General features: G+C 43.9%; 1 protein-coding gene across 3 annotated transcripts in view; it reads left to right on the top strand.

Moving 5' to 3' along the window:
• DISP1 (dispatched RND transporter family member 1) overlaps window positions 1-12,981 on the top strand; it is a 182,957-nt gene that overhangs the window by 20,806 nt on the left and 149,170 nt on the right. For all 3 annotated transcript variants that reach the window (XM_049633766.1, XM_049633765.1, XM_049633763.1), the window contains one exon: window positions 1,456-1,617. The gene's annotated coding sequence lies outside the window, so the exon portion shown is untranslated. The remainder of the gene's footprint in view (window positions 1-1,455; window positions 1,618-12,981) is intronic.

Raw genomic sequence — 12,981 nt, forward strand, 5'->3', positions numbered from 1 at the left:
CTTTTCTTTTACTGGTTATCCTAAGGAAGTTAAGGACAGTAGGATAAGCCTCTTTCTGATACACACTGCTTTATTGGCATTACAGTTCTGGGACTTGATCTTTTAACCCCAGAAAATGACGTAGTGTTTAGATTTACCTATGTGCATTTATCTTTTTTCTTTTTTTTTTTTTTCCTTCTGACCATTCCTTCGTGTGTATCAACAGTAAGATGAATTGTTTTTTAACGCATCTCCCCTTTAGGGCTTTATGTGGGAGGGTTTCTGCTCTGCACCTGGCATACACCCACCGGTTTGCCTCCTGTGACCTTTTCCTCTAGCTTCTCCTCTCCCCTCTTCAAGTTCTATTTCCCCTCTTCAAGTTCTGTGCGGATGCGCATAGGACATGCTGGTTTCAGAACTAACTCACCTCTAGGTTTGTGCTTTCTTAACCATTTCCGCCTTGGAACATTTCTCTTGCTTTATAGCTAGCTCTGCCCTACGTTTTAAAAAGAATTTTGAGGGGCACCTGGGTGGCGCAGTCGGTTAAGCGTCCGACTTCAGCCAGGTCACGATCTCGCGGTCCGTGAGTTCGAGCCCCGCGTCAGGCTCTGGGCTGATGGCTCGGAGCCTGGAGCCTGTTTCCGATTCTGTGTCTCCCTCTCTCTCTGCCCCTCCCCCGTTCATGCTCTGTCTCTCTCTGTCCCAAAAATAAATAAAAAAACGTTGAAAAAAAAATTTAAAAAGAATTTTGAGATCTGTAAGACAGCATCTCTGGGTGCTCTGCAGCCATCAGGTTTATACTGCCAGAACTAGAAGTCCGCCTTGTCCTTGTGCTTGTCTGGAGTGTTTTGCACCGAACCTGGGGGTGGGGGGGGGGACTTGCATACCCATTCTTACTAACTAGCAAATCTCTTTCATTGAGAATCATAGGAAATAACTTGTGAGCCAGCCACGCACCCTGGAAATGACTGGTTTGAAGGAGAATGATGGGGTTTAGGACGCGCTACCCCAAAGTATGGCACCTTGGCATGTTGGATATTTTAAGCTGAAGGAATTTGAGGAATGGCAGGTGCAGGCAGGACTTTCTGACCTTCCCCCGAAACAGGTCATAGACCCTCACACGAGGGGTGCCCTCCCTGTGCCCAGAGGAGAGGAGCACCCTTCTGTCTGAGGGTGAGGGATGCCAAGGGGAATTGAATGAACAGTCTTTGCTAAGATTCCCCAGTTTACTATTCCTAGCTTTTATCTTCCTTTATCTTACCGTGTTTTTCCATGATTGTTTTCGTCATACCCAGTATGAAAAGTTAGGTTTAACCATTTCTTTGGTCTTAATTTCCTTACAAAGGCTCCTCTGTCACATAAAACTTATGTTTAAAACAAATAATATGCCTTTCTTTGTTAATCTGTCTTTTGTCACAGAGACCCAGCCAAAAATTTAGAAGAGTAGAGAGAAAAGATATTTTTCCTCCCTTGCAGTTTCTGGTGACCATGAGGGGCTGGCTGGGACCCTGCTCACTCCAGAGTCTGCAGACGGGATCTTGGGAGAACTGGCCAAAGTCCATGAAAGGCTGGAATTCTTGCCGCGGCCAGCTGTCTCACATCTTCGTGTAGTGCCTGGTCTACGCCAGAGAGAAAACGGTAAGCGCTTATCTTTGTCCCTTCTGTTCCAAATTCAGACTAGCAGGGGGGAAACGGTTGTAGAAACTAGATGTTTGAATTGTGACTCTTGTGGATTTGATTCTGGGCAGCCATTTGTTGACCCTTTCCCTCCAGGGACTCCCCCACACTCTTGCTGTCCTGGTCCTCCTGTGTGTCTCATCTCTCGCCCTGAAAGCTTGGCGTGGCTTTCCACCACGGGGCGTGCAGGTTATACACTTGTGTGTGTAGGGCTCAGTTGTCAGGCTGGGGTCCCCAGGAGCGTGGCTGGACACAACTGTGAGTTGCACCCCATTTGTGGCTAATCCCGCCCCCCCGCCCCCCAAACTGGTGCCACCTGTCAGGCGTGTTGTCAGAGTCTCATCTTGGCTGTTTCTGGCTCTGGATGGTGGGAGGATTCCTCTGCACCCTCGTTGGGAAGCTGGTTGTGTCCGTGTCTGAGCCGTAAAAGGCTCATTGGTTTTAAGTCATAAAAGGCTTATTATCAGTTTGGAATCACTTGAAACAGGTGCAGCTTTGGTTTAAAAAAAAAAAGTCAGGGTGGGGGCAGTTCATGACTGTCAGGGGTATTTATTGTCTGTCCTGTCTGAAACCTGGTAAGGTATTTTAAAGGAGATCTTTAAAAAAAACACATGGTCAGAAGTTGCCCTCCTTGGAAGCTGATTTTTTTTTTCTTTTTAAGTCGGCCCTTCTCTCTGATCCTGCTCCTCCCGTGGGAGCTTCTAACCCTTCTCCAGCTCCTGTCCACTGTGTGTCACCAGCTCCCTCTATGTCCCTTTGCGTCGGCGTGGTTTTGCTGAGGATAATTTGGAATGTCATTGGCTTCTTTAGGACACTTAGAATGGCAAACTGCTCCTCTGAGACATCTGTCTGCCTGTGGCTTCTCCTCCTCTGTCTTCCTCTTGCTCCCTTGATCCTCCATTCAGTCCCCTGGGTCCCTCAACAAGTAACCCCCCCCCGCCCCCAGCCCCTATCTCATCCGTCCTTCTGTCCATGCTGCCAGACCTCTTTCCACTCCAGCTCCACAGACGCTTGAACTTCAGACTTCCTAGCATTATCAGGCTGAGAAGAAAAAAGGCCAGTTGGAAACCGATGTAATATTTTATCTGCTCAGATGCGCAGTGGAGACTGCGCTAAACGTCTCTTCAGTCACTTGTGTAAAATGCAGCTTACAGCCCTCATAAGATTACGAGTCAGGGCAAATAAAACTCCTCTAAGCCTTCTCCAAAAATATTAGTCAAAGCATTAGCCCTCATCGTGAGGAGGTAACCCCCAATTTACCCTCTTTGTCACAAACACAATTCAGATAAAAATATAAAATGGATAAAAACCAGTGAGTTTGTTTTATTATGTTTTACGGACACATCGCTAAAATTTTATTTTTTTAAATTTTAGAGAGAGAGTGTGTGTGAGCAGGGGAGAGGGGCAGAGGGAGAGGGAGAGAGAGAATCTTTTTTTTTTTTTTTAATTAAAAAACTTTTTTTTTAATTTATTTTTGAGACAGAGAGAGACAGAGCATGAGCAGGGGAGGGGCAGAGAGAGAGGGAGACACAGAATCAGAAACAGGCTCCAGGCTCTGAGCTGTCAGCACAGAGCCCGACACAGGGCTCAAACTCATGAACCATGAGATCATGACCTGAGCTGAAGTCGGACGTTCAGCCGACTGAGCCACCCAGGCGCCCCAGGAGACAGAGAGAATCTTAAGCAGGCCCCAGGCTGAGCCGATGCAGGGCTCTATCCCATGACCCTGGGATCATGACCTGAGCCGAAATCAAGAGTCAGATGTTTACCTGACTTAGCCACCCAGGTACCCCACCGCTAAAATTCTAGAGTGGAAGCTGTGAAATCTTTGTGTTTGTATGCATCTGTAGGTTATGTGTATGTGATATTTTTCTATCTCTGGAAAGTATTACCAGGTTCATTTATACAATCCCTTAAAGGAGGTCTTTCAAGTTGGCTTGGAGATAAATGAGCACCTACATAAATTCAAGTATTGCTACAACTCTGCTACAACTCTAAGGAATATAGAAATGGACCCAAGCCTTTTATTTTAAAGTTCACATGATCTGGGTTAACCTCTGGTAAATAAAGCTAGCTTTAAGATTGTTAATAAAATCAAAACAGATGAATCTTTAAGGTTGTCAGCCTTAGATATAATGCAGCCATACAGTTTTTTCCTACCTGGGTTTACTGGTCACATGAGCTTATGTTATCTCTACTAAATGCGTAAGATTATGAAAATATAAATCCAACCTAAGAACAAAAGGTACAATCAAAATAAATTGATATATGTCAAGGACAACAGTAAAATAAAAAAAAAAAAAAAGAAAGAAAGAAAGACGGGAGACATCAAGTATTTTTCATGCCTGCCTGATTTGTCCACAAGAAAAATCATTTAAAATGATGGATAGTTTTATTTAATATCTCACAAAATTTTCATGATTAATTCAGGCATACTTGTTAAGAACAAGTGAATTAATGTAAGAGGGGTAAAAGTTTATGAGCTTTTTAAAAACAATCTTGTTGTATAATATGTGTACTTTTAAAAAAAATTTTTTTAATGTTTATTTTTGAGAGAGAGAGAGGCAGAGCACAAGTGGGGAAGGGGCAGAGAGAGAGGAAGACACAGAATCCGAAGCAGGCTCCAGGCTCTGAGCTGTCAGCACAGAGCCCGACGCGGAGCTTGAACTCAGGAGCCGGGAGATCATGACCTGAGCAAAAGTCAGATGCTTAACCAACTGAGCCACCCAGGTGCCCCTGTCCACTTAAAAAGAGTTTCCAAAAATTTTTTGATAACTTGAAACATTAAAGCTATACTAAGTTAAATGATGGATATTCACTGAATATCTAGACCATTTCCAAATAAGATAAAGCACTGGAATACTAACTGCAGAACATAAATTTATGTGCTTTTTGCTTCTTAAATTTTATAGAGAGACGAGATATTTGTGTCCATCTATTTAGCAAACATGTCCTTTGTCACATCCAAAAGTTGTACTCAGAGGAAGCGTATGCCTCTAGAAACTGAAGCAATGAATTCATCGATTTGCTAGTTTACTACAGGATGTTAGCATGTGGCAGACAGCTCATAATTGCCTGCTTCCTAGTTTTCACTGAAAATTAGGGTTACTGAGGGTTAAACATTCTTATAGATTGTGTAAATGAAACTACTAGAAATAATAAAGACAAAGAAGAAAAGTATGCAAACTATGCAAGGAAAATGTGTTTATGATAAGAAAAAGTATATAAAGGTGTAAAGGATATATTTTTGTTAGGAGAGAAAGTAATTTGTCCTAATATAGGATATGGCTGGCTGTTCTAGAATAGAAAAATGAAAAGAGTAGGTAGATGAAAAATGAAAACTAGGTAGATGCATTTTTTAAAAGTTTGTAGAAGTGTTGAGGAAAAGGCATTTTATTGTGTTGTCAAGCTGCCAAGATTGAATAGCTTTATTTGTAAAGTAAAAGAAAAGATGAACCTTAATATCAGAAGTATACTGATGTAAAACTAGAATGATGAATTTTCTTGGCTTATTGGTGTGCTTTCATTAAGAAATTGTAAAAAGATTTTTTCTTTATGTTTTAAGTAATTTTCCTGGGGAACCAAAATTTTGTTATCAGAATGATTTCCTGGGCTTCATGTTGTGCTTATCAGGTCTTTGGTTACTTAAGAAAACCAAATCTTCTCAATATTAAAACAGCTAAGGGTTTTTTCACAACTGTGTTACCTTCTGTATCTGCCTTTGGGAACTTTTTGTCATTTTGGCTAAATAGATAATTAAGTATTAGAATGATCTATGGTGCTATTTGATCAAGCATTCAAATCTGTTGACGGTTTTGACCAGTTTTCCAAAATCCAATTCTAAATAAAGTCTTGGTGACTTAAACTGACTTGAGCTTTTAAAGAAAGTCCCTGGGAAATCTCAAAGGATTTGTTTCTCACTTTGTAAAAGAGAGAGATGTTAAACTAATTGGGCTTATTTGCTGTATTAAACTGTGTTGCAAGTATTGTCAAATCAAGTGACGATAAGCTTTCTTTAGGTTATAATGTATGGATATGTGCTATTAATATAAATATTTCTGAATTGTATGAAGTTCATGGAAATTCATCAGTACTTTTGATGTTTATGAGGTGTTCCACATCAGGTTATCAGTCATACTTCTGGTTATTATGTCACTGAAGTACAGTGCCTTGTCAGTTACGTCGGCATGACCTCATCAGACCTTTAACCAGGGCCATTTTACGGTCTTGTGTTGTGTACAGACTGGTGGTGGTGGTGTTTAACTCCTGATCCTTGTCTGAAAGTGTTTACAATCAGCTACAGGCCACAGTGCCCAGTGATGCCCTCCCATGAATTACTTTGAGACCATGCCAGTGATGAAGTTTGCGGGTTCCTAAAACTGCTGATCAAAGATCAACCAGAAAAAGCATTAATTACATGAGACTGAACTGCTGAGGAGAATTATAATTTTTTTGACAACTTTTTGTTTGAAACGTTGCTCATTCTTTAATATTTGGTTTTTCTCTTAAACTGTCTGTTACTTACAGCAGTTTGGTAAAGTATACTTTTGTGAACGGAGATGAAACAATGACTTTTCCTCCCTCGCTGGTCCTTCCAGAACCCCGAGACTCTTAATGCCTTTTTATTTTCATGGCAATATCGTTATTTCCATAGGTCCTACAAGAATCTCTTTTCCTTGTAATAGGATGTCATTGAAAGCTTTGGTTATATTACCGATGTTGACTCGACTGTCATATTTGAGAATGATGTATACAATTAGATATGACCAGACGGTTTTAAGGAACTAAGATGGTCTTTATGGAGCGGTGGTAATGAAACTCTCTTGGGGGAAAAACTGGCCTGGTATCTGGCTTACAGGTTTCCCAGCCTTATAAGTGAGTAAGGAATGTCGCTTCCTGGGAGGCCCAGGAACCTTAAAATATTTTGGGACCCTTAGGAAGAGAGGAATTCAGCCAAATCTATAGGCAAAATATAGTGGCAGTTTCCTGGCTTGGCTTCCCAGCCATGAGAAACTTTGGAAGCTGAGAGTCCTTAAAAGTTGCAGCAAAGCAAACTTAAAAATTTCAGTCACTTTGACCACAGAACACAAATATTGTAGCTGCACTTGTGTAAATAATCAGGCCACTTACTGAGGCTAGGCTTATTTTGCAAACAAATACTTTCTTATCTTTGATAGAAATGGGAGTGACTAAAGAGAGAAAAATAGTATTTCAGGAGCTAACTGTAGTCGATTGAGTTGAAGGTTTTCATTAGGAAATTGTAAACTTTCTTAAAGTATCTATCTATAGAGTGGGCTGGATCCTGAGTTCTTCTGGTTTTCTCAGTACCTGGCTATAAAGACTCCAAATTAACATTTCTAATTTTTTCCCTACCCTTTCGCTTTGGGACCATTCAGAACTAAAACTGTCCTTTTCTTGAACCCTGAAGCTGAGGCTAGCTGACCTGATGTGACCCAGCAGGTCATGTGTGAGCTCCCTTCCTGCCTGTAGCTGTGTGGGCCACTCGGGAAGTTCATGGGGTCACCTGATGGCCTCACACATTCGAACTGCAAAGCCGGAGAATCTGTTGCAACGTCGCCCCTGTCCTCACTCCACCGTCTGAAAGATGCTTTGAGCCGAGCAGGTAGAATCTTACCTGACTGCCTTCTGGACTCAAAAACTGAGTTTATAGTTTGTTCTAACCATCTTTGTTTTCCTCCTGCTTCTAGGGAAACGTCCCTTCTTTTTTTTATTTTATTTTATTTTTTAACGTTTTATTTATTTTTGAGACAGGGAGAAACAGAGCATGAACAGGGGAGGGTCAGAGAGAGGGAGACACAGAATCTGAAACAGGCTCCAGGCTCTGAGCTGTCAGCACAGAGCCCGACGCGGGGCTCGAACTCACGGACCGCGAGATCATGACCTGAGCCGAAGTCGGCCGCTTAACCGACTGAGCCACGCAGGCGCCCCGGGAAACATCCCTTCTTAAATGCCTGATTGTTCACACCATACAGAGACCTAATTGGGGGGGGTGGGTACCTGCTCACACCTGCACTACCACCTCCTGAAACGAGACGCTGTTCACTGGGTCACTAGGTTAGAGGACAGTCAACCAGCTCGGTGTGTGGACTGTGAAACCTGCTGGGAAAGTTTCACACGGGAGAATGACAGGGTTCAGGACATGCTACCCCAGAATATGGCCCCTTGGCACGTTGAATTTTATAAACTGAAGGAATTCGAGAAATGGCACGTTCAGGGAGGACTGTTTGACCTTCCCTGAAGTGGGTCTAGACCCTCAAATGGGAGGTGCCCTCCCTGTGCCGGAGGAAAGGAGTACCCTTCTCTCCAAAGAGGGGGGACACCGAGAAGACTGTTTCCCCATTTACCCCTCTCAGCTCACATTCTTTTTTGTCCTATTGCATTTTTTTTTCATTTTCTCTTTACTTTTGATCAAACTTAGTATAAAAATTTAGTATAACTATTTCTTTGGTCTTCATTTCCTTATGAAGCTTCCTGTATCACATAAAGTTTGTATGAAGTAAATTTGTATGCTTTCTTTCGTGAATTTGTCTTTTCTTATAGAGACCTGTCTGAGAACTTAGAAAGGTAGAAGGGAAATGGATTTTCTCCCCTATAAGAACCACCAGATGACTTCCAAGAAAACTTTTGAATACTCCCCTTTCTGGAGGCTTTTTTTTTTTTAATTTTTTAAAATGTTTTATTTATTCTTGAGAGAGAGAGACAGAGCATGAGCGAGGGAGGGACAGAGAAAGAGAGGGACACAGAATCCGAAGCAGACTCCAGGCTCTGAGCTGTCAACACAGAGCCCGACATGGGGCTCGAACTCACGAGCCATGAGATCATGACCTGAGCCGAAGTCAGATGCTCAGCCAACTGAGCCACGCAGGTGCCCCCCCCCTTTTTAATTTATTTATTGTTTATTTTACATCCAAGTTAGTTAGCATATAGTGAAACAGTGATTTCAGGAGTAGATTCCTTAGTGCCCCTTCCCCATTTAGCCCATCCCCCCTCCCACAACCCCTCCAGCAACCCTCAGTTTGTTCTCCATATTTAAGAGTCTCTTCTGTTTTGTCCCTGTACCTGTTTTTTATATTATTTTTGTTTCCCTTCCCTTATGTTCACCTGTTTTGTCTCTTAAAGTCCTCATGTGAGTGAAGTCATATGATTTTTGTCTTTCTCTGACTAATTTCACTTAGCATAATACCCTCCAGTTCCATCCACGTAGTTGCAAATGGCAAGATTTCGTTCTTTTTGATTGCTGAGTAATACTCCATTGTATATATGTACCATATTTTCTTTATCCATTCATCTGTTGATGGACATTTGGGCTCTTTCCATACTTTGGCTGTTGTTGATAGTGCTGCTGTAAACATTGGGGTGCATGTGTCCCTGTATCCCTTGGATAAATACCTAGTAGTGCAGTTGCTGGGTCATAGGGTAGTTCTATTTTTAATTTTTTGTGGAACCTCCGTACTGTTTTCCAGAGTGGTTACACCAGTTTGCATTCTGTCTGGAGGCTCACTTTGACTATACTTTTGAGGAAGAAAGAAAAGTCTGAAAACAGATTTCTTTTTAACATTTACTTATTTTGAAGGGGGGAGGGGCAGAGAGAGAGGAGAGAGAGGGAATCCTAAGCAGGCCCCACACTGTCAGCGTGGAGCCCGACACGGGGCTCAATCCCATGAGATCATGAGATCATGAGCTGAGCTGAAACCAAGAATCGGATGGTGAACTGAGGGAGCCACCCAGGTGACCCCAAAAGGATGAATATTAAGTAAGTCCTTCTGGACTGTCTACCTTTTTGTTGAGGGACATTTCACGGACTCTAGTCCTGGGTTAACAGTATTTAATAGTGGGGTGTCCCCCCCACTAGGCTGTAGGACCATTTTTCTACATTTGCAAACTGTGAGCAGGGCCCGGGGGGAGGGGGAGGATTGGCCCGAGGAGGGGTTGGAGGGCGGGTTCAGGCTGGGGCCTTGCCGGGCCTTGTTCTGGAGAGCTGATGCCCCTTTCGCTGCTCCCTGCTTTCCTCGGGTGGACACGGCTCTGCCACGACCCACACTACGGTATGAAGCATGGAATTCACTTCGCATCCCCGGGTGGGCTCTGAATCCACCTGACGGCATCCGGATTCACGTTTCCTCCGCGACCGTGGGTGCGGTGGAAGTGGAGCCGGACGACGTGGGCCTGACTCTTGGCCTGTCCTCTGATTTGTGGCTCTCTGAGCAAGTAGTTCTCAATCTTTCTCTTTAGTGAAGGGATTCCTCCTGCCGGTGGCTGTCGCAGCGAGGCCTGAAGGCGAGGCCAAGGGAGCCACAGAGCTGTGCGTGGCAGGCGCGCGGCTCGGAGGCGGGCAGGCGGTGTGCCGCGGTGCCCTTAACGCCGGTCCTGAGCGGGACCTTTTGTTACGCGCGCTTATCTCCTTTTGTTCATCTCGGAGTTTAAGAACTTTTAATCATTTTCTTGCTGTTTAACCCTTGTCCTCGGAAGTTTGGGTGTTTCTTCTCCATCTGAGAAAAGACTGTGAACAGAGCATGGCACCCGACCCTGTAGCGGGATGGATAGGCTAACTCTCGGGGGCTCATCGCTGCAGGAAGAGGCCGGAGGCTCGCTCTGGGCTCCCTGAGTTCTCTATCTGCCTCCAATGAAAAGGAATGAGGTAATAGATGGGAATCTGGAGGACGCAGATGCGGAAACGAGGGATGTGGGGGTAGCAGTTGGGCAAACAGGAATGCAGACTTGGCGGTTGAATGGCGAATTCAGAAAAGGAGTTTGGTCTGGGTCCGAGGAAAGATAACGTAGACGTGATGGCGTGCGTGGGCCTCTCCGTTGAGACGTCTTGTCAGAGCCAGGTAGCGTACCCCTAACGTGTCCTGCAGGCCGCCTGCTTTCCAGATGCTACGCTGTTTGTGTCGCGTACGTAAGTCCACATTCATATACGCAGAGATGGTAGTTAGGACTTGATGGTTGAAGATAATGCCCATATCCTTCTCTTTAATAAGCAAAATATATCCTTTAAGTTCATTTTTCTGAAAGTATTTGACTCTTCTCTTGGTAAGATTACATATGAGTTACTGATATTGGGCAAGTTACTCAATTCCTCCCCCCCCCCCCCCCTTTTTTTTTAAGTTTATTCATTTTGGGAGAGAGAGCATAAGCAGGGGAGGGACAGAGAGAGGGAGAGAGAGAATCCCAAGCAGGCTCTGTGCTGTCAACGCAAAGCCTGATGCAGGGGCTCGAACTCATAAACTGTGAGCTCATGACCCAAGCTGAAATCAAGAGTCAGACGCTCCCTGACTGAGCCACCCAGGTGTCCCCGAGTTACTCAACTTCTGGTGAATGTTCACTGTTTTTTTATCAGCGGCAAAAATAAAATGTTGCGGGGTTGTTGAGTTGAAAAATCATATGTTAAAAGTACTGGGTACTGGGGCGCCTGGGTGGCTCAGTCGGTTGAGCGTCGTCTGACAGCAGCTCAGGTTATGATCTCATCGTCCATGGGTTTGAGCCCCGCGTCGAGCTCTGTGCTGACAGCTCGGAGGCCGCTTCCCTGCTTCCCTGTCTCTCTCTCTCTCTGTCCCTCCTCCACTCATGCTCTGTCTCTGTCTCTCAAAAATTAATAAACATTAAAAAAAATAAAAAAAAGTACTGGGTACAGTGGCAGCATTAACAGGAACCAGTTAATGGTGGGTATTAATTTTTATCTAGTAAAAGTGTTCATGTGTAACTATTTGTGTGTCATTGAGAATAAGTTCCTTTGATATGAGCATTCCACATTCCAATCTTGTGGGTTTCAGTGTTTGTTTTTAGACTAAATATCTGTTATGCTCTTTCATAGATAGATTTCCGAGAGTGCAGACACTGCATTCTGCTGGGTTGTACGCCCGTTGTCAGAAGCAGCTTCACTGAACAAAAGGTGATTTCAGATTTTGAAAGGGTCACTTATTCTTTAATTTTACTTGGGTTATATTTGGATCCTTGACCAAGGTAATGAATAATCTTCTCAAACCAAGTTGGAGTCGTCAGGACCATGAGATACACCGGTCGTGATGTATTCTCCCTGTACCGGAGTCATCGTCTCCTCCCTCCATCATTGGTGATACAACTGAAGTGAGCGTTCCAGCTCTGATCGCCACTACTGCGCTCAATGAAATGGACGGTGGGAATAAGTTGTTGCCTTGCAAACATTTAAAAACCTGTTCTGTACTTCAAAAATCTGTTTCATTTTCAGTAAATGTACTGAAGTGGTAATGTCTGAGCGGACTTTCAGATCCACTTGGGACCAGAACTTTGTTCTCATGTGGAAGGAAAAATTTCTTAAACCGTTCAACACATGGGGATGACTAATTACAACAAGACAAAGCTTGCCTTCCCTGGAACATGGAACAGCATAGTGGAAAGAGCCCAGGGAGGGAACCCAGTGGACGACCTCTACTTGCCCTTGTTTTCACTAACTGGCTGGAGGACCTTAAAAGCCACACTTTTGATTTCTGAGTTTTTGTTATTATTAGTGTAAAATGAGGGGTTCGGAATTAGATACTGAGAGTGCCTTCCATACCTAGATAGATGTGGATAGATGTTTATTACAGGGATTGCCTCACGCGGTTATACAGGTTGACAGGTCCCACAAGCTGCCGTCTGTAAACCGTAACCGGGGCCGTTGATAGTGTCCTCAAGTCTAAGTCTGAAGGCCTGGGGATCCGGGAGGATGTTGATGGTTAAGTCCTCATAGGAGTCCAGAGGCCTGGGGACCGGGAGCGCCAGCGCCTGAAGGCAGGCAGATGGATGACCTAGGTCAAACACAGGGTGAATTCACCCTTCCTCTGCCTTTCTGTTCTGTTCAGGCTCTCAAAGGATTGGATAATGCCCACCCACATCGGCAAAAAGAAAACGGAAAAGACCACAGTCTTGTTTTACTCAGTTCACCAATTCAAATGCTCTTCCAGAAATGCCGTCACTGACACGCCCAGAAATAAGGTTTTACCAGCTGTCTGGACATCTCTTAGTCCCCTGAACCTGACACATAAAATTAGCCATCACAAGTGCACCCCTTGTCAACTTGGCACTTGTACGCATCTCCTCAGAGATATCTGGTGTTGCTGTATTTGTGCATATTAATACATGTGAGCAAAGAATTTCGCTTCATATGGACATTTGCTTACTGTATGTACGTAGACATGTAAACACAATTATAACAAGGTCAGGAAATACTCATGACCATTGCAGACTTATTTCTGTGCTTGGTCACGTGGTCATAGCTGATATTTATACCCTTCTTCTATTGCCCATTCTCTGTACCCTTCAGCAAGTGGCTCAGCTCGTTGCGGT

The sequence above is a fragment of the Panthera uncia genome, chromosome F1 (genome assembly GCF_023721935.1).
Source record: "Panthera uncia isolate 11264 chromosome F1, Puncia_PCG_1.0, whole genome shotgun sequence".
Lineage (NCBI taxonomy): Eukaryota > Metazoa > Chordata > Mammalia > Carnivora > Felidae > Panthera > Panthera uncia.